This window comes from Sciurus carolinensis, chromosome 3 (genome assembly GCF_902686445.1).
Source record: "Sciurus carolinensis chromosome 3, mSciCar1.2, whole genome shotgun sequence".
Taxonomy (NCBI): Eukaryota; Metazoa; Chordata; class Mammalia; order Rodentia; family Sciuridae; genus Sciurus; species Sciurus carolinensis.
Genome location: NC_062215.1, coordinates 45,573,167 through 45,597,987, shown reverse-complemented (window position 1 = coordinate 45,597,987; position 24,821 = coordinate 45,573,167). Strand labels below are relative to the sequence as shown.

At 39.3% G+C, this 24,821-nt stretch overlaps 1 pseudogene; it reads left to right on the top strand.

Annotated features, from left to right (window-relative positions):
* The first annotated feature begins 373 nt into the window (after positions 1-373).
* On the top strand, positions 374-4,774 carry LOC124979325 (serine/arginine-rich splicing factor 10-like; annotated as a pseudogene).
* The last annotated feature ends 20,047 nt before the right edge of the window (positions 4,775-24,821 follow it).

Below are 24,821 nucleotides of genomic sequence, written 5' to 3'. Positions count from 1 at the left end.
GAGCAGAACCAAGATTTGAATCCAGCTCTGCCTCTAAACCCAGACCAGATACAGCTTGCAGAGTCCAATGCAAAATGAAAAGGTGGGGGTTCTTTGCTCAAAAGTTATTTGAAATTTTGAAATAGCTACTGCAGAGCATGAAACCAAATACAGGTCGTTTCTTAGCATGGGGCTGTGGGTTCCTGCACAGGATACAGGTCCTGTAGGTTTTGTAACCTGCTCTGCCCTGGCTGCTCAAAGTGCAGTTCAGAGTCTACAGCATGAGCATCCCCTGAAAGCTAATTAGAAATGCAGAATTTCTGAGGAGTCACCCCTGGAACCTTGGACAGTTCACTGAGCCTGTTATTACCCTGGCTGAGACTTGGCTTCAGTTATGTCCTTCTACCTGAGCACCCCCAACAGGTCTCTGTTCGCCAGGAACTTGGCCTACAACACCAGGTTTGAAGAATCACTGTGTAAATTTGGTCCTTACGGGCCGATAGTCAGTGTGTATATTCCACTTGATTTCTACACTCGATGTCCAAGAGGATTTCCTTATGTTCAATTTGAGGATTTTCGTGATGCTGAAGATGCTTTACATAATTTGGACAGAAAATGAATTTGTGAAAGTCATATCAAAATATGGTATGCATAGGGGAATTGAAAGATATCAAAATGAAAGCCAAGGAAGGGAGGAATATGCACAGTTCTTCACACTATGATAATGACAGATACAGATGTTCTAGAAGCCGAAGTTGTGAAAGGAGGAGATGAAGAAGTTGTCTTTTGATTACAACTATAGATCTTATAGCCCTAGAAGCACTAGACCAACTGAAAGACCATCGCATAGCAGAAGCTATTCTGACAATGACAGACCAACCTGCAGCAGGAATAGCCAATACAGTATGATTTTCTACACTTCTAGAAAGATAAGAGAGCAGAAAAGGAACCAAAGAAGGGCCAAAGGGTGAGTTAAAGATGCTGCGGTATGAATACTGTACAAATATTTTGACTCTGGTCTGAAAGGATAAAAGAGTTATTGAAAACTACATGGAATAGTTAAAGTCCCTTCAAGTTCAAAGGTAAGCATTTTAGGATAAATAAAAGGAAATTCAATTTCGTACTTGGAGAAACTAATCCCTAAATATGAACAGGCTTATAATGATTCATGGGCAACAGGTCCATAATAAATTATTGGAAACTAGGATGTCTGAATATCAAGGAAGACAGCCATAGTCTCCTACAGTGCCTCTATTAGTCTGTCTCAAACTGAATGAGGTGGAAAGGGGTATAAAAGGTCCAATATAAACTTTTTCTAGTTATCTCTTAAAAGTCAGTTTTATTTATGCCTTTATGGGCATGTCTTAGCCTTGTTTATTCTGGTGCCAGTGCTGGCTGCCTGTTTGCTTTGTTGACATCTGAGTTTATTTACTTGTAAACCACATGCAGTTTACATCTTCTTTAACCACTGTCTTTCCCAGGTAAATTCTGATTATACTTGACACTCCTCTGAGAGGGCCCATCTCTTCTCACCTTTCATAGTATGTTTAGCAAATATTTACTGAGCACTTATCATGGGCAAAGCATTGTACTGGATAATTGGGGGGAAGAATAAATAATAATTCCTTTATTCAATAAATGTCTACTGAGCACACTCTTAAAAAAAAAAAAAAAAAAAAAACAAAGAAAGAAAAAATGCAGACTTTCAGGCTTTACTCCTGATCAGAGTCTACTTCTTGAAAAACTGATCAGAGTCTACTTCTTGCAAAACTCCCCAGGGGATTTATGTACATATTGAACTGGGAGGGATATGGCTTTGGCATTGGAGCCCTCTCACCTTGGATTTGCCACCATTTAATGGATTTTCACTGCACTAGATTCTGGTCTAACATTACACCCATCACAACTTTGGGATGCAAGTATGTTCAAGTCTTTCAATTCTGCACATAACTGCATGCTCCCATTAGCACACACAATGAACAGGAAGTCTCCTGTCCCCACTTTGTGAGTCCTTCCTTGCTTCCCACCGACCATTCTCTACCAGTACAGATTTGGTGAGATTTGGTGGCTGCTCCCACAGAGCTATAGAGGCAGACAAGTCCACCCTTTGCTAAATGCAGTTCCAAAGTTACCCTGATGCTCTTGCCGCTGCAGATCAATGATAAACCCCTAAGGAGGGCTCAATTAAGTTGTTCTTTTCGTTCATGCTCTTATCCCAGAATGTTATTCCCAAAGTAGTACCCTGTGCCAGAGTGGTTTGGGTTTGCAGGTCCCTGGTCTATCCTTGCCTAACATGTACTACTAGGGTCCCCATGCAGAGATACCTTCTCTTCCATAAAACAGTGATCTATGGGGTCCTTGGCATGATTTCCCATCAGTGTGATTATTTTGGACCACCACAATCCATAAGCAAAATTTTGATATCACTGAATCTCAAAAGATAGTTCTCTGGATCCATTTCCTCCCAGAAAGTTCCTGTGGTCAACGGAACAATGGCCTCCAAAGATGTCCCTGTCCTGATCCCCTGAAGCTGTGAATATGTTACATAATACGGTAAAAGAGATTTTAAAGATATAAATAATTAAAGAGCCTCAAGATGGAGAGGTTATCTTGTACTGTAATCATAAAGGTCCTCATAAAGAAAAAAGTAGATAGGTCCAGCAGAGGAGGAGTGAGGAAGGAAGTAGAGGTTGCAGTATTATAGCCATGAACCAAGGAATGTGGGCAACCTTTAGAAAATGAGAAAGGCAAGTCAGAAGGATCAGGGATCTGATAACCCATTTTAGGCTTCTGACCTCCAATAAGAAAATTTGTGTTACTTTAAGTTACTAAATTTGTCAAAGCCATAATAGAAAATACAGCTCCTAGGCAAATGCATCTGTACTTCTGAACTGATGCAATAAGTCCAGTGTACTAATGAGATCTGAGGAAGCGAAATTGTCAGGAAGCTACCAGATCTTCAATACACATCTCCAAGAGCAAGAGGTGCTCATTACATGCAGGAGAGAGGAAGCTCACATGATCCTCCCAAAACGTGTTCCAGTGAGTGAATTTTTTGCCCCACTGCTAGAAGTATTAATAGGAGAGACTGACATAATTTAAAAATTCCACCTCATCAGTCATGAGGCCACCCAAGGCAGTGCAAAAGGAGAGCAATGCCCACAAGGTCCACATCTCCTTTAAATCCAGGCCTTCCTTCCCTTCTGCTTCCTGCCTGCTCTAAATTGAATGTCTTCCTTATTTCTCAGACTCTCCCCAATTCTACAGAACTTCTTGACTTATCTCATTGGAGGACAAGTGGAAATTATTCACTTCCTTTGAAAATTTTCCAGAGTCTCTTTAAGGACACCCCTTCTCCTTATTTCTGATTTCTGGTCAAAGGGACAGGCATGGTCCACAGGTGATGGTATGGAGAGTGCAGGTAATAGGATGTCCTTTATGACTCCAGGAAGTGGCCCCATCCACTTGAGCACCTAGATCCTGGCTGCATATTTTAATCTCTTGGAAGACTTGAAAATACCCCACTATAAACAAACAAAAGCAGAATCTCTTTTGGTGCAGCTGGGATGTCTGTATTTTAAACAAATCTTCCAAGTAATTGTAGATTGGAGCCAACCCCTAACTTAGATGATGAACCACTCAAGAAATGAATGGCGTAGGTGGTAAATCCTCTATTAAAAGCAAGGGGTTATCCCAAAAAATCCACCACAGACTTTTCACACCAGAGGTCTTTCCTAAATTGAATGTAACCCACAGGGATGTGAACTAGTAGGTACTTAGTATTCTTGGTGCCTTTGATATTATCCCTTTGGGGTCTTAATGTCCCCTTTGCTATTTTATCATTTCACCTCAGTTTGTTTCTGCATCTGTAGAATGGAACAATCATCGCTTCTTTGGGTGACTGGGACAATGGAACCATACTCTGGGACTCAACATGAGCACTCCATCATTAACACTACCATGTCCTTCTGTACTTCCCATGGAGAATGGAGCCTGAGGAATTGTGCAGTGACGCAGCAGCTCACATCTCCAGCTGTTGGACTGTCCTGCCAGGGATGTCTGTTCATAAAGCAAGAGGCATTACCCCATGTCTGTTCTGTCTCATTCCTGGGACTGTACACCTTGTATTCATGGTATGTTAATGGGATTCCTAAAGGCAGTACAATAGGTTTTACCATCCAGCACCTCACCTCCTATGACAGACCATGTTCTAAGCCCTGTGCAGGGTCAGATGTCTGTTGCTTTGGAGTTTCCAAGATTGCCCAGTCACTCAGGCCCTTTACACAAGGACAGTGGGTGACGTACCTTCTTGTACCTTGAGTTAATAATTGGTGGTTGAAACAGGTACAGCATCTGGCTTTAGATCACTTTTTGAATGCAATCAATTGTACCTGGCATGCAGGCAAGCTGCTATAAAATAGCTGCTGATGGAACCTGTCAATGACACTTTCTCCTCTTTGAACACCTCTGCCTTCTCCATTGGCTGAAGACATTTTGTGAGCAGGTACTCACCTAGAGCTGGCAAAGTGATAGAGCACAGATGAAAGGCATATCCCCATGACAGCAAGTCTCCTTTCTTTGGTTCTTGGAGCCTAGTCACAGACTTGGCTCTGCTTTAAGAAAATGGCAAGTTGTAGGGCTGTGCTAATCCCAGTCCAGCTGACCACTGGTCACTTTTGTATTCAACAGAAACCTTTGCATGGAAGAGACTGTATTTGCATGCGAGTACCTGGAGAATGAGGAGGAACCTTCTCCAAGACCTATGGAAGAAGAGTCAGAATCTAGAACACATTGAGGAGTCCCAGGGAGTAGATAGATTTGGGAAGTGGATGGCAACAGAGTAGGAATAGGTAGGAAGGGGCATGATTTGCTGTGCATCTCCACTAAACCCAAATTGCTAGGAGCTCCACCACTTTCTTTCTAAGCTGTTGTTTGCTAAGAACAGAAAGAATGTGCTGGACAATGTGAGCCAGAGTGAGCCTATCCCTTTGGAAGAGAGTTTCATAAGCTTCAGGGACTCAAAAATGAAGGGAGGGAAAACCTAAATGAATCTTTCCAGAGGCCCAGAATAAAAGATGCCTGGTATCCCTTGATAAATAGCTCCTATGTCAAGGATGGTTGTGGGAATCTCATCATCATATAAAATTGCCAGGCATGTCATCGCAGAAGGAAAATTAGATAGATAGATAGATAGATAGATAGATAGATAGATTTTACCCCAGGAACCAGGACTTAGGGCATTCCTTTTTCTGGCCATCCAAACAGTTATCCCTCACCCCTAAAATGAATATGGGTAAAATTAGTAAGTGTCTGTGTTCCATGGCATGCAAAGATATGAGATTAAATATTGTTTTTCAAAAACCCTAAAAGAAGAGAAGAAAAACACACTTGGGTATGGACAACAAATCATCAAGTTGGATAATTTCTAGTATCTTCTCAAATGTTCCAAAGACTCAGTGTTTTTCAAAAGTTCAGCTTTTTTAGTTACTATCTTTAAAAATTCTAAAAACTATTAATTTTTTCTAAGTCTTCCATGTCTCTCTACAAGAGAGGTTGCTGTTAGCAAAGTACTGATGACCACATGATACTTAGGGTAACAGTGTTTAAAACTCTGAAATAAAATACTTAGAGAGCATGGTTAAATTTTTTTTACCACCTTCTTCTCTGCCCCCTACCCCAACCTATTCCTTGTCCTCAGCAACTCTACTTTTTATTATTGGGCACTAAATGAAGAATATTGAATTTAATTATCTAAATCAGGGCCTGAAGTTTGCTGCATTGTTGGACATTTTCACACTAGATTATTTCAAATTAGGGAGTGATAAGGTCAATATGATCTGAATATTTGTTTTCTACCCCCAAATGCATATGTTGAAATCCTAACACTCAGTGTGAGTATTAGGAGTTGGGGCCTCTGGGAGGTGACTAGGTCCAAAGGGTGGAATCCTCACCAATCAGGCTGTTGGCCTATTACAAAAGAGGCCTGGTGTTGAGAAGAAGATGTTAGTGAGAATACTCAATTCTCAGGAGCATATGTTCAAGAGATCTATTGTATGACAAGGTAACTATAGTTAATAACAATATGTTGTATTCTTAAAAATTGCTAAGAGAGATTTTCAATGTTCTTATCACAAAAGAACATAAGTATGTGAGAAAGTGCATTTTTGTGAATTAGCTTGATTTAGCCATTTTACGACCTATACACATTTCAAAACATCATGTTGCACACTACAAACACATACAAGTATTACTTGTCAATTTTAAAAAATTATTTTTTTTTAAAAGAGGTTGGATAGAGAGACCCTTTTCACTGTGTAAAGACACAGTGAGAAGTCAGTAGTCTACAATCCAGAAATTAACCCTCAACAGCATGGAACTCCAACTTAGGACTTGCAACCTCAGAACTGTGAGAAATAATTTTCTGCTGCTTATAAACCACTCAGTCTTTTGTTATAGTAGCCTGAATAGACTAAGACAGGGAGGAAGAAATTCAGTTGAAATGGCAATAGACAACTATCTAAAGGTAATTTAGAAAGATTGTCTATTCTAAGGTAGGATTTTTTTAAAACAATATTTTCTTTCAAAATTCTCTCAAGTCTGACTTTTTTCTGACCACTGACTGACACAGCTTCTTAAATATTGTCACATACTCTGGGGTAAAACTGGGATCCTTCTTCAAATTACAGATGTCCCTGGTGCTCAGTCATGTAATTTAAAAAAATATATCTTCAATTAGTACTTAAATGGAAATTTTTGTATGTGTTCCAAAAGACCCACTTCCTCCTCTTTATTCTGGTATAAACCTAGTCTTTATCAGAAGTAAGTTTTTAAGGAGATTGCTACCTTCATGTCAAATCATGAAGTTACTGAGTAAAGAAGATCTATGTGAAGAGGAGAAAGGAGTCTGTTTTGACATAATAAATTGACAGAAAATTTCTGATTATTAAAAAAGACAAGTTGCTGTAAAGTGAGATGCCAATATATGAGGAATACAAAATCTATCTCTTATATAGTCTTCACTTTTTAATCAGGGTGAACAGGTAATAAAAGATTGAGGCTCAGATAAGCTTCTAGACATGGAGAGAAAACTGCTGAGACAAGCTTTATTAAAAAGTTTTTTTTTTCCAAATTTTTATTCTAACCCAGTGGACTTCAAAATACAGATTCAGGGGGATTCAGAAACAGGAACATTCAGATGAACTCTAGACCTAAACACTGAGACGAGATTAAACAGTGATAAATTTAAAACATCTAAATTATAGTGAAGTGCTTCACTTACTCCCTAGAGACACCTTTAAATATATCTCTAATTATAATTGACATTCTAACCTGTTACTTCAAAAGAGCTTTTTATGAGAAGCCACGTGGAAAAGGACACAGGCGTGGATGTTGAAACTGGTACCTGTTCAGCTGGTATTGCACAGTTCAGAGACATAGCCTAGGAATAAGCAAACCTGAATCTGTTGGCCCCAGGCACTGTACTGTGACCTAAGGAAAAATTATTTGCTTTGCAAGGAATATGTGGTAGTGCCTCAATGAGGTAGAGAAATTTAAACAGTATAGTCAGACTTTCTTGTGACTGCACGAATAACCTACACCATTCTTGGCTTCATGGAAATTTTCTTACCCTTTGGACTTCTGTTATCATATTATGCCCATTCCACTGGCATTTTTGTATGTTACAATTCTCATACTTTAAATGTTCCTAAAGTCTCAAGTCTTTTCCTCACCTTGTACAGTTTCCTTGGAGGTTTTCAACCATCTCCTTCATTTCCCTGTCACTCTGTGTTTCTAGTCTAGATGTCTTTAAGATGCAGCTACTTAAATATGATCAGAACAATTCTAGAGTACTATACCAACTCAAGGAGTTGAAAATTAGATGACTCTCAATTGGTATGTATTGTGAAATCAATAGACAATGAATGCAGAGAGATGCTAGGAAGGATAAGAATGGCCCCAAGCATTGTACTGGAACTCATCTGTCTAAAGCAAGATATGTCACTCTGCAAGGGATGTGTAGTAGTTCTTGAGTATAAGACAGAGGGAAAAGCATCTGAAAGGGCTTGAGTACAGTCCAAGGGGTGAGGTGGGGAGAGACTGTTTGGTTGGATGTGGCCTATTCCATACCCAGTAGAAGTTCATCTTACAGAAACATCTGCATCAGGCATTCTTAGTTTGTTCATTAACAGTCACTTTAACGGCTTCTCCTTTTGATTTCATTCCCAACAAGATTTGTGATTACAAGTTGGCTTCCTGTGTAGTTTTGCCTATAAGGAAGGAATGTGCTGGTCATACTGAAAGGTATGTTCCAGGCAGGTGACATTTCTTGTTATAAATGATTGCATTAGAACACTGGTTTTATAACTCAGTCTTCTGAGTTTGATTGATGTGTATTCCCCTCCATTCCAGTAAGCTAAAAGAACAAGTTTCTGAAACTTCAGAGTGGGTAACAAAATTCTAGATCATAGTAAATTTACCAAAAAAAAAAAAAAAAAAAAAAAATGCCACTGAATTCTGCCTGCCCCAAACAATGTCCTGACTTCAACATTTTCCCCTTTCGAACATCTACAGATGCCTTACGTTTGCTCTGTGTCAGATGTCTTTCATTACAGAAACACTTAGCAAATTCAAGTTGACTTGGACTTGGCTCAACCTGTTAGTAATAAAAAAAAAAAAAAATTTTCCTATGCTGGTTTTCCATTTTTTCCCCATTTCTGTCAAGAGTACCAAGATCTGCAACAAGAAGATGAGTTCAAACGCTGAGCAGTGTTAATCTCAACCTCATAGCTCACTGTTAGTCAGAAAATGTGTCCTGTTGGTTTTGTTTTAACCCCTAGACTGCCTCATGTCCCTTTTCTACCATCATGGACCAAATTCTGGTCTTCATCAACCCATGCTGATTCTAGAATTAATGTGGCCTCTTAACTATCACCCTTGTTTAATGCCCTTTCTAACCTTCTCCATCTGGTATATCTCTTCCTGTTAACACTGGCAACTGGATCACATTCAACTATGCCATAAGAATTATCCATAATTTGGCTCATTACTATTTACGCATCTTATTTTTATTGCTTAAATACACACCCTACACCTCCTCTCATGTAGCCTATCAGTTGTCCATTTCAGAACAGCAAGGTATTCCAAATTTTCATGCTTGGAACAATAGTCATTTATTCTGCTCACAAAACTGCAGTTTGGGATGGGCTAAGTGAAGTGAGCTAGTCTGGTCTACTCCGGTTGTCAGGTGAGGCAACTTGACAGGGGAGCTGGAAGATCCACTTTGAAGATAGTCCACTAGCATAGCCAGCAAATGGGGGCTCAGTCAGGACTGTGAGATGGGTGCCCCTTCCCATCCACAGGATGCTTGGGATTCCTCACAGCATGGGAGCTGGTTTCCAAGTTTCAGCATCCCAAGAGGACTGGGAGGAAGCTGGATCACCTTTTAGGATCTAGCTTCAGAAGTTGAATTGTGTCAACTCTACTGTAATCATGAGAGTGCCCAGATTCAAGAGGAGGGAGCATAGACATCATCATTCAATGGGATGGCTATCAAGTCACATGGTAAGCAAAACAAAACAAAACAGAAAAGCCAAAACAAACAACAACAACAAAAGGGAAAAACCTTTAAAATGGGAGAGATTTTTGGCAGTCATAATTTTGGAACACAATCTGCCACAGGTAGCATATGAATAAGTGATTGGTTAAAGAAACTGGTCAAGTAACACTTCTTATTTAGTAGGGCAAAATATCATGTAGCCACATCTGTGCATTTTGAAGTTTCCCTTCTCATCTTACAGGTGAGAAAGCTAAGGCCACAAAAACTGAAACTTCCCTAGGTCATAGTGACAGCACTAGGAACAGAACTGAAGTTCACTTAAATACCCTGGCAGACTTTTATTCAATAAGACCAAGAAGGACTGGAAAATGCACATTTTCAGTAAGTGCACAAGGCAATTATTACAAGCAGGCCAATTTGGGGAACACTGTATGTGCTACAGCTTATTGCTCACTGGGGCTGCAATTACAGATCAGCACATGGGCAACTCATTACAGAAATTCAAGAGGGTGTGGATGCATAGCCTAAATATTTTTAAGGCCCTCTCCGAATGGAAGACATTATTATTAGTTCATAGCCGGGGTACACAAACTAATCTCCCTGGATAATTAGGAGAATGACTAGTTAGGTTCCCCATCCTGCCCTCGAGAAACAGGAATCCGGCACTGACTTGTCGAGGATAATTTAATCCGTGCTGGAGTGCTGGCCTGCTGCCTTTTCCCCTCAGATGATTCAAGAAGAAAGTAACCTGTTGCCACAAGCAGAAGTCATTCAGGTACCAGCTGCGACTGGGAACTGGCAGAGGCAAGAGCGGCCTTCATTATGCAATTATACATAATTAGGTGCTCATTACTACTTTATCATTGGGGAGCCAGCACCCACCTGTGAGAGCTATCGTGAGGACCCAGCAAACAGCAGAACAGTGCCTTACTTGTTCTCTAGGAACGTGACATCTAAAATCGGCAGTTCCAACCTGCACTCAGGGTGAGGCCCCTTCTGACACACAGACAGATGCGGGCCTGCAGAGGCCAACTATTTAAATTATGTAGATGTCATAATCCTCACATTCAGTTCACGGTTTGCTTGCAGTAGATGGTATAGACTGAAGGTAGAAGGAAAGAAGAAACTGCTACGAGAGCCTCAATTAATGGAGAAATCCTTTATATCCAGAAAGGATGGTTTAAGCCAGAAATGAGCTACTGAGCTGCTCAAAAATTGAACACTTAAAAGTTGCTTTACTTTTTCTTTGTAAAAGAAGTTCCCCATATACTAAGCACTCTCCGGACCCCAATTAGGAGCAAGGTCTCTTCCTTATTTGTCTTTTTACCTCCTGCTATACAGTGCTCAGCAAAATTTGGATATTTGGAACGTAAGTGGGAGTGGATAGATAAAGAAAATGTTCACAACAGAAGAGAAGACATGTTGGGAGGGTCTGACTTTAATTCGCAGAGAAAATACACAGAGTTAGCTTGTTAAATACGCACAGGGGAGAGGAAAACACAAGTCCAACTACTCATACCAATTATATAAGAAGGAGAATGCTTTGTCTGGGTAAAAGAGAGCATGAAGTATTACAAATCTTAAAATAGAATCGGAATCAGTTGGGCTTAAGAGGCTTGGATTCAACACAGTGAACTAAACACCTTCAAAATCACCATTTTTAACTGAAGTAACAATATTTGGTTTATCCCAGCAATAAGCAAACCTTCCTTCCAGAAAGGAAGAAGTATACGTGTAAATTAATTGATTTATCTATTAAATGCATTCTAAGTTCTAGAGGTTAAAAGAGTTTGGTCCCATTAAACACAGGTACGTTTGATTAATGACAAGTTCAAAATTAGCTTAAATATATAGAGTTTCTGGAATTAGTGGTAATTACATGACTTAACAATGATACTAAAAATATATGTAAATACAAATTTACCATAGGAGTAGATATATTAGTTCAAGTAGATTGCTATTGAAGAAAAATAGAGCACCACTTTATTAATCACACCAAATTGATTGGAAATATATATATTTTTAAAATTGCCATAATTACTGTAGACAACAACTCAGGAAAACTATTTTTATATCTTGTTGTGACTGAGTCTTTTAAGGCATTTTAGAAATCCTCTAAACCAAAATTTATAATTTTAACCCCATGATTTAAAATTCATTTGTACTGCATAGCAATTTTTTAAAAATAGCACTATATATAAAGTGAAGATAACATAAAGGAAAGAAAAACTTGCAACATGTGATGAGTAGCTAATTTTTGTGACATCAGAACTCAAACAGACCTATTAAAATCACTCAAAAGAAAAACAAAACAATAGCATGAATGAGCAACCTATAGAAATAAGTATCAGTAACAAATGAATACATGGATCGCCTTTCATAAATGTTTTAGCCAACTATTTCACTGCTGTGACTAAAGGATCCAATCAGAACAACTTTAAAGGAGGAAAAGTTTATTTGAGGGCTCAGAGATCTCAGTCTTGACAGCAGGCTCTATTTTTCAGGGTTCACTGTGAAGCAGAACATCAGGGTGCAGGGAAACGGCTCATGTCATGATCAGTAAGCAGAGGGAAACTCCACTCAAAAGCCACCCCAAATTCCCATCTCCTCCAGCCACGCCCTACCACTTCAGTTTCTACTCAGTTAATCCCTATCAGGGGATTAAATCCCTGATTGGGTTAAGACTCTTACAACCCAATCATTTCTTCTCTGAACCTTCTTGCATTGTCTCACATGTGAGCTTTTGGGGAACACCTCACAACCAAACCATAACAATAAATTAAAAAATGAATGTCTACCATTCAATGACAACTTTTACCTATCAGATTGGTAAATACTTAGGTTCATATTAGACAAAAGAACGTAGCCTCTTAAATAAGACCATCTGTGTTCAAATCTTGGTTGCATGTACCATCGGTGTGACTTCAGGTAAATTACTTAACCTCTCTGTCCTTGTTTCCTCTTCCACAAAACAAAAATAATAGCACCTAACTCACAAAGTTAAAAAAAAGATACAATGAGACAATACACAAAAATACTTGGAAAAGAAAGTGACACACAGGGTGCGTTAAATAAATGTTGGACTGTGAAAGGGTGTGGATTAAAAAATGCACAATTTTGTTGGAAACATAAATCAGAAATCAGTTATTGATATCTACTGATATTTTAAATAAACATGCCCTGCACAATGACTCACCAAATCTACTCCTGGGTCTTAACTATATGGATATGTTCACAAAAGCATATCAAATTATATGAATAAGATTGATCACTGCATCATTGTTAGTAATTGATCACAAAATGGGAAACAACCCTGTCTGTCAATATGGAAGTGATTAATAGGATGTGATGCATCTCTCAGAAATGATGGGATTGTTATGCTTGAATGGATATAAAAAGAACAGAGGATTTTGAGTGAGACCAAACAAGATACAAGGTTCTCATAGAGGATGAGGATGAACTTGTTCATAAAATTTTGATTTATAGTTATGGATACATAGAAATTATTAAGGAAAAAGAACTAAATGATTTTTTCTTTAAAGGCTGATGCTTCCTTATATTCTTCTCAAAAAAACTACAAAACCCATGTGAGTGCAAAGTTGGTGAAGACCAATGTAGGTAGCCAAGCAGGTGCAAATGAAGCCCACTACTTGGAGTTTGAAGGAGAGAAGTGGTTGATCCTAGAAATTCAGAGGCTTACTGAACACTCCAGAGACTGAAAGTCCATACGAGTGAAGTTGTGTAGTTTCCATGAATAGGATTCAAAGCTCCTCCCTGAACAAATTCCTTTTTCAGGTGGGACTGGCTATACAAGTGCCCAGAAGACTGATCAAAGGACAGAAAGCTGGCAGACTGAGACACTATGCTTGAATCTAACTGACCTTTGATCATTTGTCTCACCTTCAAGAAAACATGGAAACCTGAACAATGACCACATCAAGGGAAACCAGAAGGATTGAAGATGGGAGTATCACCTGCCTCCAATATTCTACACAGCAAAAGACTCAGGACTCCAACCCACATGGGAATGGGGATGGACCCTCAAAATATGACCAAGACTTAATATCCCTGCCACCAAGGAGATGTCTCCAGTTCAGAAAATACCAAGTTGTATAACCTAAAACAAAGGTGAATGAAGTCATGGACACATTTTGTCACTAAGCTCTGAATTTATTTCCTTTTATTATAACTTAAATGATAAAATGTTGTGAAAGAAAATTTACGAGCTAATTGGCATAAATAATTTTCCAGAAATACATACAACAAGCAGTTAACAACACCTAGTTTTGGAGAAATGGCCTGGAAGGAATTAGACAATGGGAATTTTATACTTTGTCATATTCTTTAGAATATAAACATATAATAGTTACCATAAGAGTAATACAAAACACTTATGTATTTGTTAATGTATAGAATTTCTAAAGACGTTTACTATGGAAGAAAACATTACAGAGTTTGAAAATAGAGTAATGTCTCTTTGGGTAGATGATTTCCTTTTTGAGCCTTGACCTTATATCTGTATGATTTGGATCTAAAAATATTTCCCCAAAAGCTCATGCCTTGAAAGCATGATCCCCTAACACATCAAGGAGCAGAGGTGTGACTTTTAAGCAGTGATGAGAGATGAAACCTCATCAGTGGATTAATCCACATGATGAATTAATAATTTGAATGAACTACTGAGTGGTGATGTAAGCAGGTTGGGTGCAACTGGAGGAAGTAGGTCACTGGGGACTATATCTGTCTTTTGCCCCTTCTCTCTCTGACTCTGATTCCCTGCAGCCATGAGCTGAGCTGCTTTCCTCTTCCACGCCCTTCCCCCAGTATGTTCTGCTATACCTCATGCTCAGAGCAATGGAGTTGGCCAATGGTGGAATGAGCCCTCTGAAACCCTGAGCCCAAAGTAAACCTTTCCTCCACTAAGTTATTCTTGCCAGATGTTTTGGTCACAAGATGAAAAGTTGACTAACATGTCGTCTGTAATGTGCACATAGCACCTAACCTACTCCCTCGGGAGTTGTGTGATTGAATGAGAATCTTTATATCCCTGGCATATGGAAGATAATAAAGGGCTGCGGTTGTAGTCTATGAAGCTAAAACCAACTGCTAACAAGAGTGGAGTCCTAGTAGAAGGATTATTTAAGGCCTCATGTGTCTTTCTCCTAATGCATGGTCCCTTGGCATCATGATGAAGATGATGGAGATGGAAAAGTTGGGGTGATCTTCATAAAGCTCCTTTTCCTCTTAAGTGGAATTCTTACTTTGACCTGGGTGTTTCTTCTGATTGGAAACCTTGTTTGGGTAGCTGCATGATCCTTAGGTAGTCTCTAGAATGTCCCTGCAGCCTACCCTCATCACCATAATTGAAACTGTAATGCCCTTGGGACTCCTGAGTCCCACAATCTAGTTCTAATTTTCTCCCTCTATCTTAGGATTTTGTCATCATGTAAAAAATTATTCAAATAATATATTTCACCTTTATTGCCTTATTTCTGCTCTGCATACACACTCATCCATGGGTACAAAAATGCTCCCATTAGTCTGCATGCTACATGCAGAAAAGGATTTTGTTCCACTCATTGAAGCATCATGAGCATTTAGAAATGTGTCTAACACACAGCGCATGTTCAGAAATTTGTGGAATAAAGTAAATGGTAAAAGCTCCTTTAGTGCTTCTATGTGACAGTCTTTTAATGTTAGAATCTGCATATTTTTGTTACCATTATAAGAATAATTAACGATTTTGATGTGATCTTTATGATAAGCAAGAACTCTGATGAACAGCAGTAACAGATAAAATCTGACATATTTCCAGTCTCCTCTCTGCTAGAAGCAGTCTGGATTCCCTTTGGAAGTCACTTCTCCTCCCTGGGATTGGCATACGGATCTAAGTCCCATACTTGGAATATCTCGCTTGCAGTAACTCACTATAGAAGTGGAGATGCAAGATGCTGGCTGCATCCTTCACATAATTTTATCCAATGATGTTCACAGGATGAGCAGGTGGTGATCTTCCCTTGTGTGAAGGCGAACTGAACACCAAAAGATCTGATGTGAGAAGAAATCAGCAGAGATGTGGGAATAAGAGGAAACTAAAGCGTGAGACTAGAAAACGGCAAATGATCACTGGAGCAGATAGGCTTTAAAACTCCAGGGTGTTCCATTTGCCCTTTGCCATAAAAATGACAGAGTTAGGTTAAGGATTATGCACCCCTTATTAGCCATTAGCACTAACAACAAAGATGAAAGACCCCGAGGGTGATTTTTGTCACTGAGATTTGAATTGATTTCTCTGGGCTGAATCTTGAATTTGTGATGAACCAATGGCAAGTCCTGCCCTGAAGAGGTAGAGGAGGTCGTGTTTCTGACCAACATTTCCTACAGCTATTAGACATCCCCCTCATAAATTTGGAAGCTGGAGCCTGACAAGACTAACATAGGGGGAAGAAAAACTCCCTCTCAGTCACGCTATCTTAGGTTTATCTTGGAGAAGCAGATGCTAGACTCTCTCCTAACTACCCAACAGGATGCGACATAAGAAGAGACCGTGCATGGAAGCTTTAGTGCAGAAAATCCTTAGTTTTTGATCTTTTCTTTTTATAGAAATACTGACAGTTGCTGGGAACCATTATCTGCTTACCAAGGTTTAAGTGCAACTTAGATGTCCTAGGTTACTTTTAAGCTAAGATTCGGTTGAAAAGAGAACAAAGAAAGTTTGTTTGTTTGTTCTCAACAAAGAAGCTGGGTGGAGGAGTCCTAAAAGACTCTGGATTCCATTTTGGTTCAGGGAAGGTCTTTAATTCCACCTCCTGCTTCTAAGTGTGTCAGCATAAATAATAGCTGCTGAAACACTCTTTTTATTATGCTGCCTTTTAAATAGTCTCTGGGGAGCAATAGAGACCAACAAAGGATACTAATATTTATTTATTGAGTACCAATTGTTTACAGGACACTGTGCTTTCATGTGTATTGCTTTAATTCTTTCAATAACCCTCTCTGGCAGAAATTATTCCCATTTTAGGGATAAAACTATTGCCTACCAGCACTAGCACCAGCAGCATAAATTGGTCTGTAGACCCCAATTGGAGGAGCATTAATTTAAACCTTACTTAAGTCTTCAGTACAGGTGCATGGTGTATCTCCATACCTTTGCTTGATTTATTCACTCAACAAATAGTTATTGTCTTTCAACTGAATTTAAGGTATCATGTGAAGTTCAAGATGTGAAAGTTATTAAGAGCTCTTCCATAGCAAGTAGTCTAGGAGGAAAGACAAATATTAACCACAATTATGTGAATAAATGTATGATTTTAGAATTGTGACAAGGGCGATGAAGGAAAAGTATAAGGTTCAATGAAACCAAATGGGAAAGAAGTTTACTCTGGGACCAACATTAAGAAGAGAGATGTGAAGTGGGAAGACAAGAGGATGAGGCAGAAAAATTACCCATACGAAGACTCGGGGTAGATAAAGCACACTGGAGAAGCAAAGAAGGCCAATGTGTCTGGAAATTATCACTGGACATATTTTGGGAGATGAGGCTAGAGACAGAATAGAAGCCAAATCATGGAGAGCAGAGCTGGTCATGGGAATAATTTTGGACATGATCATTAAATTACTGTGGAGCTATTGGGAGAGCATGAGAGGGGTGTAAAATTGATTTGCATTTTTTGATGTAATTGGAGAGAAGCTCCCCTTCGTGTGTGTGTATGCACATGCATATTTCCAGGCTGTTCACTTAATAAAGGATGATAGAAGATGCTATCAATGAATCCAGGTTTGAACAACTGGAAAGATGGGGTATTATCTACCAGGAAGGGGAAATTGAGGCAAAAGTGGATTTGGAAGAGGATGGGGACAGAGTTCAGTTCCCGGTATGTTGGGATAGGGATGGTCCAGTGAAGCAGATGGTGTGATGATGAAGGTCACAAGAGAAGTCTGGACTGGAGATATGAATGTGGGCCTGAGATACCACTCGGGAATCCCTAGCAATCTTACATCATGGTCTAAGAATAAGATTTTGGAGTCAGGTAGTCTAGGTTTCAATCCTAGCTCCAAACTTATTGTGCAGTTGGGCAAATTGCTTTACCCTTCTGTGCCTGTTCCCTTTATTTTTGTTTCATTTTGGTTGCTGGGTATTGAACCCAGAGCTGTGCACATACTAAACACACATTCTACCACTGAACCAGTCCCTGTTTCCTTTTTTACATAATGGAGAGAACATTAGCATAGGGTTTCACTGATAAGTTAATACATGCAGAGAAACTGATACATCTTTTTAGCTTTGTTGTTAATAATAACAATATTTTTATAGAAAGGACATTAAAATGCAAAGACTGATAAACTCTCTCAAGGAGAGCATAGAGCAAGAAGAATGGCAAATCCTCAATTTCTAAGGATTGAGTAGAAGATGATGAGTCATTGGGAAGTAGACATCAGAGAAAGAGAGAACAAAAGCAAATGGAAGAGAACTTTCTAGAAGGAGTCGACTAAGAGTGCAGAGATGGAGAAATATCTCTGATTCAGTCACACGGAAGCACTGTTGGCCTTAATAAGGTAATTGCATCAAATGGAAGGGTGCAGGATCTGAAGGAAAAGGAAGTGGAGATGGCACACATCTACAACTATCTGGGAAAGCCTGGGATGCAGGCCCAGTGAGAGTTTGTTAAGATGGAAGAATCTGGAACATGTCTCAATACTGAAGGTAATAATCTAGAGTAGATAAAGGGTCAGAGACAGAGGGAAAGATGAAAATGCATGAGAGGGAGGGAGGAAGCAAGGTCACTGGGACGTCCGTGTGGATGGAGTTGCCCTTAGCTTGGAGGAGAAGAAAACACACTGCAACTAGAGAGGGAAGAAGATGTGTGCAGAGGCAGGAAGGTTTGCAGTTCTGGTGACCAAATTGGCGTTTGTTTGTTGGGGATGTGTCAGTCCATTTTGTGTTGCTATCACAGAACACCACACACTGGGTAATTTATAATGAACTGAAGTTTATTGGCTCATGGTTCTGGTGACTGCAGAGTCCAAGATCAAGAGGCTGCATCTGGTGAGGCCCTTCTAGCTGCGTTATAACATGCCAAAAGGCGTCACATTTTGAAAGAGTGCAAGAGAGGGCCACTTAAACTCACTTTGATAGCAGACCTACTCTCACGAAGACAAACCTGAACCTAAAGTAGCATGATAATCCATTCACAAGAGCAGGGCTCTCATGACCTTGCCACCTCTCAATACTATTGTACAGGGGATTAAGTTTCCAACACATAAATGTTTGGGCACATATTCAAACCATGGCTTGTGGAAGTCAAAGGTATGAGGGTGTGGCAAAGTTATAAAACATACACTGCAGAAAGCAGAACAGACCAAGAAATGCACCAATGATTCTGGATAGATTCATTTTAATTCCTTGCCTCTCCAGTTCCTCAGTGAGTTTCTTTACTAACCAGGTCTCAGGCCCTCATTGCTGCCCTGGGACAGTTTCATTAGATTCTGCCAGCTCTGGGATTATCTTGGTTTGATGTAAAGGAAGAACAGAGGAACAAGAAAATACATGAAATTTGCAAGATTTGATGAAATAATGACCCATGCCCTCTTGAGCTATGGATAAATAGAGAAGTTTGAGAAAATATTCTGTGAAAAGATAAAGAAAAAAAAAATGGGATAAAGTCACAGAGGGTCCAGAGGAAATACTTGGGAGGAAAAGATGCTGTGAGAGTTTAAAACAGAGAAGAAACAGCCAAGCATAACATGGGAAGGAAGTTAAAAGGAGATGGGTTCGTTCAGGGAATTGAAGTTTAATCCCCTTCAGTGTTAAGAACGCATCTGGGATTTGATCCAAGATGGCGGACTAGAGGGTGACTGCATCTCCTGTCGCTCCAGAACTCAGGATTCAAGAAGGGGAGGTATTGAGAGACTCAGACCAACATAGAGCCGCGGGGTGAGTCTCTCCCACGGGGTGAAGCTCGGCCCGGGCGGCAGGCCCAGACAGGGGCAGCTTCTCGGAGTCTTCCACAAGCAGCCCCTGTTCTCCCCGGCGGCAGGCTCGATCCACAGCCAGCTTCTAGGAGCAGGCTGCCCAGTGAGAGCTTTTCCCCATAGAGCCAACCCCAAGCCCTGAACCCAGCAGCGGGCCCAGCCCATAGGTGGCTTCACGGACCAGGGCAGGGCAGACAGAGACTTCCCCAAGCAGCCCTGCTCCCTCCCACGGCAGGCCCGGGCTACAGCCAGGTTCTCAGAGCAGGTCGCCCAGTGAGAGCTTTTCCGCACAGAGTCAACCCCAAGCCCTGGACCCAGTGGCAGGCCCCGGCCCGCAGGCGGCTTCTGGGACCAGGACAGGGCAGCGAGAGACTTCCCAAGCAGCCCTGCACCCTCCGGCAGCAGGCACCATCTACAGCCAGTTCCTCAGAGCAAGCCCGCCCAGTGAGAACTTTTCTGCACAGAGTCAGCCCCCAGCCCTGGACCCGGTAGTGGGCCCGGCCCGCAGTCGGCTTCTGGGACCAAGGCAGGACAGGGAGAGGCTTTCCTCGAGCAGCCTGGCTCCATCAAACGGGGGCAGGCCCTGTCTATAGCCAGATTCTAGGAGCAGGACCGCCCAGAGAGAGGATTTCCACACAGAACCAGCCCCCAGCCCTGGACCCAGTAGTGGGCTAGGGGCAGCTTTTTTCAGAAGCACTGCATTATCAAGTTCCTCCAAGACTTCAGACTACTGAAGGCTGGGAGGTGATATACTGGAAATCTACAGGGACACTATAGGCCAATAGAGGAAATCTGCAATATCTCAGAGTCCCACTAATATCTGACCAATATGAGAAAACAAGGGAAGAAAATGTCCCAAACAAACCTAGATACTATATCAATAAAACCCAATGACAGCACAGCAGAAGAAATGTCAGAAAGGGAGTTCAGAATGTACATAATTAAAAGAATCAGGGAAGCAAACGAGGAGATGAAAGAGCAAATGCAGGCATTAAATGATCGCACCAATCAACAGTCAAAAAAGCATATACGGGAAGCAAAAGATCATTTCAATAAAGGGTTAGAGATACTGAAAAACAAACAAACAAACAAACAAACAGAAATCCCCGAAATGAAGGAAAAAATAAACCAAGTTAAAAATTCCATAGAAAGCATAACAAATAGGATGGAACACCTGGAAGACAGAACCTCAGACATTTAAGACAAAATATTTAATCTTGAAAACAAAATTGACCAAACAGAGAAGATGTTAAGAAATCATGAACAGAATCTATAAGAATTATGGGATATTATGAAAAGGCCAAACTTAAGAATTATTGGGATTGAGGAAGGCTTAGAGAAACAAACTAAAGGAATGAACAATCTATTCAATGAAATAATATCAGAAAATTTCTCAAATCTGAAGAATGAAATGGAAAACCAGGTACAAGAGGCTTATAGGACTCCAAATATACAAAATTACAACAGACCCACACCAAGGCACATTATTATGAAAACACCTAAAAATAAAGACAGAATAAATACAAAATAAAGACAGAATTTTAAAGGCTGTGAGAGAAAAGAATCAAATTACATTCAGGGGGAAACCAATAAAAATATGAGCAGATTTTTCAATTCAGACCCTAAAAGCTAGAAGGGCCTGGAACAACATTTACCAAGCCCTGAAAGAAAAAGGATGCCAACAAAGAATCTTATACCCAGCAAAACTTACTTTCAGATTTGACGACAAAATAAAATCTTTCCATGATAAACAAAAGCTAAAAGAATTTACAAAAAGAAATCCAGCATTACAGAACATTGTCAGCAAAATATTCCATGAGGAAGAGATGAAAAACAATGATGCAAATCAGCAATGGGAGGAACTAGCTTAAAGGAGTAGCCAAATAAATGAGAAACCAAATCATGTCAAAAAACAAATATGAGTCAAATGACTGGGAATACAAACTATATCACAATGAATGTTAATGGCCTGAACTCATCAATCAAAAGACATAGACTGGCAGATTGGATTACAAAGAAAAATCCAACAATATGCTGCCTGCAAGAGACTCATCTAATAGAAAGAAATACCCATAGACTAAAGGTGAAAGGATGGGAAAAAACATACCATGCACATGGGCACAGCAAAAAAGATGGAGTATGCATCCTCATTTCAGATAATGTAGACTTCAAGCCAAAACTAGTCAGAAGGGATAAAGAAGGACATTACATACTGCTTAAAGGAAGCATAAATCAGCAAGACATAACAATCATAAATATCTATGTCCCGAACATTGGCTCATCCACGTACATCAAAAAAATCCTTCTCAATTCCAGAAATCAAAATAGACCACAACACAATAATACTAGGCAATTTTAACACACCTCTCTCACCACTGGATAGATCTTCCAAACAAAAATTGAAAAAGAAACCATAGATCTCAAAAACAGAATCAATAATTTAGACTTAACGGACATATATAGAATACACCATCCATCAAAGAATGAATACACTTTCTTCTCATCAGCACATGGATCCTTCTCTAAAATAGACCATATTTTAAGCCACAAAGCTACTGTTAGCAAATACAAGAAGAGATACTACCTTGTATTCTATCAGATCATAATGGATTGAAATTAGAAATAAATGACAGAATAAAAAACAGAAACTTCTCCAATACCTGGAGATTAAATAATATGCTATTATATGATTAATAGATAACAGAAGACCTCAGGAGGGAAATAAAAAGTTCTTGGAAGTAAACGAGAACAAAGACATCATATCAAAATCTCTGGGACACTATGAAAGCAGTACTTAGAGGAAGATTTATTTCATGGGGCGCATTCAAAAAAAGAAGTAGAAATCAACAAATAAACGACTTAACATTACAGCTCAAAGCACTAGAAAAAGAAGAGCAGACCAATACCAAAAGTAGTAGAAGACAGGAAATAGTTAAAATCAGAGCCGAAATCAACGAAATGGAAACAAAAGAAACAATTGGAAAAATTAACAAAATAAACAGTTGGTTCTTTGAAAAAATAAACAAAATTGATAAACCCTTAGCCACACTAACAAAGAGAAAGAGGGAGAAAACTCAAATTACTAAAATTCGGAATGAACAAGGAAATATCATAACAGACACGATTGAAATACAAAACATAATTAGAAGCTATATTGAAAATCTATACTCCAACAAAACAGAAAACCTCGAAGTCATCAACAAGACATATGAATTACCTAAACTGAACCAGGAGGACATACACAACTTAAATAAATCAATTTCAAGCAATGAAATAGAAGAGGTCATCAAAAGCCTACCAACAAAGAAAAGTCTGGGACCAGATGGGTTCTCAGACGAGTTCTACAAAACCTTTAAAGAAGAGCTCATTCCAATACTCCTCAAAGTATTCCATGAAATAGAGGAGGAGGGAACCCTCCCAAATTCATTCTATGAAGCCAATATCACCCTGATACCTAAACCAGACAGAGACACATCAAGGACCAATATCCTTAATGAACATCGACACAAATATTCTCAACAAAATTTTAGCAAATCGCATACAAAAATATATTAAAAAGATAGTGCACCACAATCAAGTGGGTTTTAGCCCAGGGATGCAAGGTTGGTTCAATATCCGGAAATCAATAAATGTCATTCACCATATCAATAGACTTAAAGTTAAGAATCACATGATTATTACGATAGATGCAGAAAAAGCATTTGATAAAATACAGCATCCCTTTGTGCTCAAAACACTAGAAAAAATTGGGGTAGTGGGAACAATTCTTAACATTGTAAAGGCCATCTATGCTAAACCCATGGCCAACATCATTCTAAATGGTGAAAAACTGAAAGCATTCCCCCTAAAAACTGGAACAAGGCAGGGATGCCCTCTTTCACCACTTCTATTCAACATCATCCTTGAAATTCTAGCCAGAGCAATTAGACAAACCAAAGAAATTAAAGGGATACAAATAGGAAAAGAAGAACTCAAACTATTCCTATTTGCTGATGACATGATTATATATTTAGAGGAACCTGGAAATTCCACCAGAAAACTTTTAGAACTCATAAGTGAATTCAGTAAAGCAGCAGGCTACAAGATCAATGCTCATAAATCCAATGCATTTTATACATAAGTGATGAATCTTCAGAAAGAGAAGTTAGGAAAACTACTCCATTCACAATAGCTTCGAAAAAAATAAAGTATTTGGGAATCAATCTCACAAAAGAGGTGAAAGACCTCAACAATGAGAACTACAGAACACTAAAGAAGGAAATAAAAGAAAATCTTAGAAGATGGAAAGATCTCCCATGTTCTTGGATAGGAAGAATTAATATTGTCAAAATGGCCATACTACCAAAAGTGCTATACAGATTCAATGCAATTCCAATTAAAATCCCAATGATGTACCTTACAGAAATTGAGTAAGCAATCATGAAATTCATCTGGAAGAATAAGAAACCCAGAATAGCTAAAGCAATCCTTAGCAGGAAGAATGAAACAAGGGGTATCGCAATACCAGAACTTCAACTATACTAGTTGTAACTAGTTACATAGTTGTACTAGTTATATAGTTACTAGTTATATAGTTGTAACAACTATACTAATAGTAACAAAAAGGGGATGGTATTGGCACCAAAATAGACAGGTGGATCAATGGTACAGAATAGAGGACATGGACACAAACCCAAATAAATACAATTTTCTCATATTAGACAAAGGTGCCAAAAATATGCAATGGAAAAAAGATAGCCTTTTCAACAAACGGTGCTGGGAAAACTGGAAATCCATATGCAACAGAATGAAATTAAACCCCTATCTCTCATCCTGCACAAAACTCAACTCAAAATGGATTAAGGACCTCAGAATCAGACCAGAGACCCTTCATCTTATAGAAGAAAAAGTTGGTCCAAATCTTCAACATGTCGGCTTAGGATCAGACTTCCTTAACAGGACTCCAATAGCACAAGAAATAAAAGCAAGAATCAACAACTGGGATAGATACAAACTAAAAAACTTTCTCTCAGCAAAGGAAACTATCAGTAATGTGAAGAGACAGCCTACAGAGTGGGAGAAAATCTTTGCCACTCATACTTCAGATAGAGCACTAATTTCCAGAATATATTAAGAACTCAAAAAACTCTACACCAAGAATACAAATAATCCAATCATCAAATGGGCTAAGGAAATGAACAGACACTTCACAGAAGAAGATGTACAAGCAATCAACAGATATATGAAAAAATGTTCAACATCTCTAGTAGTAAGAGAAATGCAAATCAAAACTAACCTAAGATTCCATGTCACCCCAATTAGAATGGTGATTATC